We start from the raw sequence: 7275 nt of genomic DNA, 5'->3' as shown, positions 1-7275 counted from the left end.
TCTAGTCCAGTCTAATCTAGTTTTGTCTAATGTAGTCTAGTCTATGTTAATCTAGTCTAGTTCAGTCTCATCTAATACATTTGAATTCATGACATCTAATCTAGTCTAATGGAATCGAATCTAGTCTAGTTTAGTCTAATCTGATGTAATCTGGTCTAATCTCCATCCATCCATCATCTCTACACCTTAATCCTCACCAGGGTCATGGGGGGCGGAGCCTATCCCAGCTGAGGCAGGTCCACCTGGACAGGTAACCAGTCTATCACAGGGCCCTGCTCTAATCGAAGTAAAAAAAATGTGAGAACGAAGAAAGAAATAAAAACACAACATGAAACTCCTGAAACAGAAGGAAACTTGTCTGCAGGTTTCTGTCGGTGGAGCTCAGCGGTGAAGCTTCTGGTGAGCAGAAGGTCGGAGGTTCAAGTCCTCCATCGAAGCCTTTAACCCCGAGTCAGGCTCTGACCTCGACACATGTCCACAAAGCAGGGCAGAGGTGGTCAGGACAGGGTTGGGTGGTTGTTCTGGTGTCGGCGAGATGTTTCAGCCAGAGGAGGCGAGGAAGGCGATGAAGAAGAGGAGGAGGAGGAGGAGGAGGAGGAGGAGGAGGAAGAGGAGGCTGCTATTCTTCTAACACAAACACAAGCGAAGCGCTCCGAGTTGCCGGCGCTGGCAGATGGCAGCAGGAATGAAAGGCAGATGGAAAAATCACTTCCAACATGTTTATCATCGTCAGGAAGTGTGTACGTGTGCGCGTGAGGGGGAGGATTCCCCCCGGGTTAATGAAAAATGTGATTGAATTTGAAGAACGCTGGCGCTAACAGCCACGGCGGTGCAGAGCGAGGCCGTGCACGTCTCGGGCGTGAGCGCAGATCAAGGCGAGTCTTTGTAGACGACGTTGTTCGTCTGCACGTTACAGCGACGACGCCGCCACAGCGCAGAACGTTTACGGGGAGTTTTGCAAAACGCTTCGTCGTCGTTTTCCATCACGTTCACTACAAACGCATTCAGATGTTTTTAATTTAACGTCTTTAATTGAAATGTGATCGTTTGGGCTGCAAAATATAAAATCTTACCAGAAATAAATGTGATAAAAAAACTAATCATCAGTTAATTTATCCCTAATCAATTATTCACAGTGAATGCAAAATATTCAGCGTAGTTTTTTTTGTTCTACATATTTATGGAAACAGATGAAGAAGGAGAGAAAAGTCTTCTGCGCACTGTGACACAGTGAGAACGCCACGAATGAAGCACATTTAAATGCATTTATTTTACTAATATCTTAATTTATAAACCGCAGGTGTTCTAAGGCTGTGGAGCAAAACGTTGCTTCTCCATTCTGTGGACATCTGATTTACGTTTCAGTTCTGTTTCATGTCTCCTCGGTGTTTATGCCAGAAAATGTGCTGGTGGCAGCTCAGTGCACAACATTTATTTTTGGCAGATTTTTAACTGAGGCAGAATAAAGAAATGTTCAGCTTTGCTTTAGTTAATTTGCACGTCTCCTGTGATCATTTCTAGGACTGCCTGGTTCTGTTAAATGGTTTAAACTTTGCTGATTTGAGCTTTCAGATCCAACAGTAACTCACTAATATATCGTAGGTGCCCCTTGTGCTGCTCAAACAGTTCTGACCTGTTGGGCCGTGGACCGGGTTCTGTAGCGTCTGGAACCAGGACGTCGGGTTCTGGTCCACTTTTTGGTTTTCTGAAAAGGATTGCTAATGAATAATTGTTAATTAATTGAAGCTATGCAGAGCAACGAGGCGGAAGATGAAGAACATGCGCATCAGAAAACACATTCTCGGTCAGCTGTAGTCCCTGGCTGCTCCACCAGGTGGCGCCTCTTGCTGTTTAATACGATGGAGTTACAGGTGTGTTTGCTGATCGCCCACGAGGGTTGAATTAAACGGACACGCCTCCCTACTGGCTGCTAACTGGTGATGATATGAAGCTGGAAAACGGCGCCTGTCTGGTTTAGCTAGCTAGCTCATGCTAAGCTAGGAGTTTTATTCTCAGGTCTACAGGTTAGCATCTGTTAGCAGAGACGCTGCCAATGTTCAGGCCTCCAGCAACAGTAAAGTGAAGCAAAGTCTCAGCGCCGCTCTGATCCGATACTCCGGAGTGAAAACCGACAGAACTCCAGGACGGACAAAGTTGCTGCAACAGCTTTTGTGAACATCTGCTCGGCTGTTTCCAACATCTGGATTTGCTGCTGCCAACAAGTGACGCCGTCATCTGTGGGGATTGTTCTGACATCAAGAGATTAATAACGTCAGAAAACCCAAACAGGTCGGGGAACATCGTCGCTGTCTCACTGGAGTCGTGTTTAAATTCTGCTGGTTGTGGATGGATGAGGGCTTAAAGCGTCCGAGGGTTCTCACCTGTGGTTTGATCCACTGGTTCTAAAGGTGGACGTACTTCTTTAAGATCTGTTGAGATTTCTGTGTGATTGCAGCAAACATCACACAATCCTACCCATCACGAAACAGAAGTACAACCTTTGACCAGCGGTTTGACCATTTTTGAACAAGATTTTTATGCAAAATTATATAAAAATAACGCTTTTCTGCAGTGTTACGCAGATTTATAGGTAGTTTAACAGTTTTTACATCTTTAATCAAACCCATCAAACATTTAGAAAAAATACACATGATGATGTAAAATTAATAATAGAAGCTGTTCTAATTATAGAAAATATAATATATTTTACGAGATGGTTCGTTTTCCAAAAAATAAAATAAAAATAATCATAAAATCTGTAAAAAAAAAAAGGGAACCAGGAAAAACATTCCCTGATTTCAGTTGTGCACTATTTTGTCTCCACAATGTTTCTGGACTATTCATCCAACGTTGTGTCAGAACGTCAATAAAAATACAGTGAAAATCTGGCAAACAGGGTGTCAGAAATAATCATAATACAACTAAAAAACGTGTGGACATGTGGAAAATATTTCTGTTTTTGCTGAAGAGGAATTTTAAACGAAGACTTTTTTCCAATTAAATGTACAAACCAGACGAAGGATTGATCTCTTATCGATTATTAACGTAGACAACGATCGGTTGTGAAGCTGGGCTGTAAAATTTGCATCCACAAAACGCCATAAAGGTGCAAGTTCAAGTTAGCATTAGCCGCTTAGCTCCACCCTCGATGCACGTGATGTCACCGCACGTTGCTATGGCGACGCGTGTGGGAAAGCGGCGGGCGAGGAAACGTAGGTGGAGCTCGTGACAGGAGGACAGAAGGGAAGGCGGCTGAGAAACACATGACTTTGTGACCTTCAGCAAACAGGCTGAAGGTTTCTGGCTCCGAGCAGAGACAAGAATCAACACACGCGTCCCAGAAATCAGCGCTGATAAATCTGCCTGGAAATAAAAAAAACACTTCTTCTGGCTCCGCTCTCACCAGAGAATCATCACTTTCTCTTTTACTTTTATCTTTCTTGTTTATTTCATGACGTTACGAAAGCGGGCGGGTTTTTAGTTTGAATCTAAAAACACATGTTCGCTGTTTAATTATTCTGCGGTGACGTGGAATCAGGCATCAGCTCCACGTTCCTTCAGATTTACAGATTGAGGTAAAATCCCATTTTAACGTTTGCAGATCATCAAAACGACTCGTTCTTCTCCATTCATCACCGTTTCTGCTCAACCACCTGATTTAGCACAAAGACGTTTGTGAAACGTTAGCCTGATGTATTAAATACACTCCGAGGAAAGTCGACTCACTTTTCAGCAGGTTTTTTTTTCTCACGTTAAAATCTGAGGCTGTTTGAATTCACACATTCGCCTGAAGCACGGCGGCGGCATCATGATGTCGGGAGTTTGTCAGAGTCTCAGGAACGACTGAAGACAAAAACCTGAAATGTTCGCTGTCGTTTCTCATCATGGCTTTGATTCAGAAGCTGCAATAAGCTGCGACAGACTTCCACAAACTTTCCAGAGAGGCCTCCTGACGTCATGATGCTGCCGCCGCCGTGCTTCAGACCGATGTGAGTTCAAACAGCATCAACTTTTAATATGCAAAAAAATCCTTCTGAAAGCGGGTTGACGGGCAAATAAGGTAAAAACCTTGCAAAGTATTTGCTACATCGAGCTAAACTTGAACAGATATCCATATTTTATACTGTAAATATTCAAACTCCCTCCTCATCAGAGACCATGAGTCGATGACAAACAGTCAGAATGTCAGGTTTCTATCTTTATACCATCACAGCTTTCCATTACTTTCATCCTTGCTGCCAGATTTCCCAGTTTGTTCCAGTAGCAGCTCTAAGAGGAAGCGTTCTCTGGACATTTTGTGTTTGAGATGCGTCTGTTTTCTTCACTGCAGTGAGAAGGTTGACGTCTGTAAGTTGTCGCAGAACACCAATTTTCAGCGAGTGTCCCATTTTAACAATCCAGCGGAAGCTTCCAGGAGTCCACCGCAAACAGGAACTGCTCCAGCAAACCCCTAATGGCGCCAATTTGTCAAAAAGTAAACTCCTGTTTACGCCCAAAACTTAGAGCTCGATTATCCCCCAAACAGACAGTCGGAGAATAATAACTGGAGGGACCAAATCCATTAATACACAAACCCTCTGAATATGGCTCCGACATGCTTCCTGCTCTCGTTAAGCCGATCACAGAGGATGTTTCAGGGTCTGATCGGATCCTTTAAGAGGCCGAGAGTGTCTGGATCACATCAACAAAAACAACAATAGTCTTCAGATATTGAGCTGAGAGCTGAAGCTGATCTCAGATCTGTGATTAAGGACAACAGAGAGGCTCTTTAGAAACCTTTAAAGGATGAAGGATCAGAAGTTCACCAGGATGCTGCAAGAAAAACAGAAAAAAGAGAATAAAGAAGCTCAAAGGTTCTTTTTTTTGTACAGATTTTTCTCATTTGGATAAACTAATAATGTCAAACAAAGTCACAGAAAAAAAATGTATATATTAATCAGAAAAAAAACATTTTTTGTGCATCTGTTGTTGTTTTTTGATTTTCCTAATTCTGTTAAATTACTAATATTGATATTTAGTAAAATCACAGGAAAAAATATTATTATGTTAATCCTAAAAAAAAAAAAAAAAAAAAAAAAAATTTATCATTTTTAACACATGTATTATTTTATATTTTTTCCTCACTTTGTTAAATTACTAATAATAATATTGAATAAAGTCACAGAAAAAAAGGTTTTAATTTACACGTTAATCCAAAAAAAAGAAACTGTCCAAAACTGTGAATAATGTCTGTATAGAAAATAAAATCTGCATTCTTTATTATTTTACATGGTTTAAACAATAAATTAAACAGTTTTTACTGTATTTGAATCAACAAAGAAAAAATACTTAGAGACTGAAAACGGTAAATTAAGTTTATGGCTGTTTTTTTTTTTTTTTACTGATCAAATTACAGATAATATTCAGTCAAATATGATGATGATATTGATGATATTTTTCAGTTTCATTTATTATAAAAATAAAAATATTAGTAAAATATTCACAATATCGGTTTTTGATGTTATTTTACGTTGGACGTGTAAATTCACTTTTTTAAAAATTGTGTTGATATTTTTCCTGTTTTATTTTTAAACCACAGAAAGTAAAACTAATAAATAAAACTTATTTATGTATTTATTTATTTATTTTAAACCACAGAAAGAATCTATAAAGTAAAATTAATAAATAAAACTTAATTTTTAATTTTTTTTTTAGAAATTAATTCAATTTATTTAATGTTTGATTTCCAGCCTCTTGCTTGTACCGATGAAGAAAAGTTTATTAGAACAAAAACTGCGGATGGTTTCAAATGATATTTTTATTTTAACTTTTATTGTTTTATTTTTATTTTATTTTATTTATTTATTTATCTATTTTACAAAATTTGAGCGTTACAATAGTCAAGGATTTTTCCAGCTGCCAGATTTTCACTTTTTTTAAAAATTCTGAATTATTACTGATTTTATTATTATTTTATTGTATTTCATTTTATTTTATTGTGTTTTATCATAATTTAATTTAATTTAATTTAATTTAATTGTATTGTATTGTATTGTATTGTATTGATTTGAATTTAATTTAATTTAATTGTATTGTATTGAATTGAATATTATTTAGTTTTATTTTATTTTATTTTTTCCAGTGTGGAGCACCAGAAAAGCAGCTAAATATTGTAAAATAATTATCCCATCTCTCACTGGTTGACAGTTTGCAACACAACAAACTCTGTTTCTCTTAATTCTCACGACTTGCATCAAGTTTCAGTCATAAATCTTCAGTTTTAAAGTTGAAACTAACAGTTTAAAAATCTGTCTCTGAAGTGAAGCCGTTGGTTCTGCTGTGACTGGAGATTAGGAGAAGTTTAATGGAATAAAAAAAAACAAAAGCAGCGTTTTGGCTTCACTTTAACTGTGGATTGTGGTCGAGGGAACAAAAAAACATCCTCGATGAGATGTTGAAATGTTTTGCTTTCAAATTCTTCTTCGCTTCTGTGGGAATAGACTCGGTCCAATGTAAAGACAAAAAGAGGAGCGAGACAGGAAGCACAGAAAGCAGAGCAACAGGCTTCGCTCGTTTTAAAGAAAGGCGTCTTATTGTCTGGGGGACATCTGATCCTCTCGCACATAAACCCCCAGAAATCTGCTGACACCGAGCGCTCGCTCAGCGCTCACAGCCAGAGAGGACGAAGCTGACGGAGGAGCTACGAACCCCACCGACGCTTCCTGCTTTCTTCTGTTCTTCTGAAGCAGCTCTTGTGTAACCGCTGATCTGCTTCATTAAAGCAGATCAATAAAGCGACTGGATGAGGAAACTCAATCCAGAATCTGTTGAAACTCCGTAGACGACCTCTGACATCCCAAACCGATGTCTGCCCTTTTTTGTAGCTGAAATCCAACTTTTTCAGAAGTTTTTCACTCAGTGGAAGTTTTTTAAAAAATCTCTCGTGAGTTTCAGACGTCCACGTCTCCACGTGTTCGTCCTCCAGCCTCCACGTGTTCAGACGGTGTTCTGGAGTTTCTGGTGAACGGAGAGAAGCTTCTGGAGATAAAGACTCAGTTCTTCTGCTTAAGAGCTCCGAAATCAGGATTTGTTCAAAAATCACGACTGACCTCCACGTTGTCTGAAAGCGCTGTGCTGCTGACTGTTATTACTAAACAGGAAGTGGTGGCTCGGCTCGGGTCCAGAACTGATCCGGAGCAGGAAGATATAAAAGTGATTCGTGTTTATGGCATAACGGAAGGATGTCGACACTCGGCTCACCAGGAGATGAGACCTCTGGGCTAGATCTGGACTAGA

This window comes from Stegastes partitus, unplaced genomic scaffold, assembly GCF_000690725.1.
Source record: "Stegastes partitus isolate 25-593 unplaced genomic scaffold, Stegastes_partitus-1.0.2 Scaffold807, whole genome shotgun sequence".
Classification (NCBI taxonomy): Eukaryota; Metazoa; Chordata; class Actinopteri; family Pomacentridae; genus Stegastes; species Stegastes partitus.
This window is presented reverse-complemented; position numbering follows the sequence as displayed.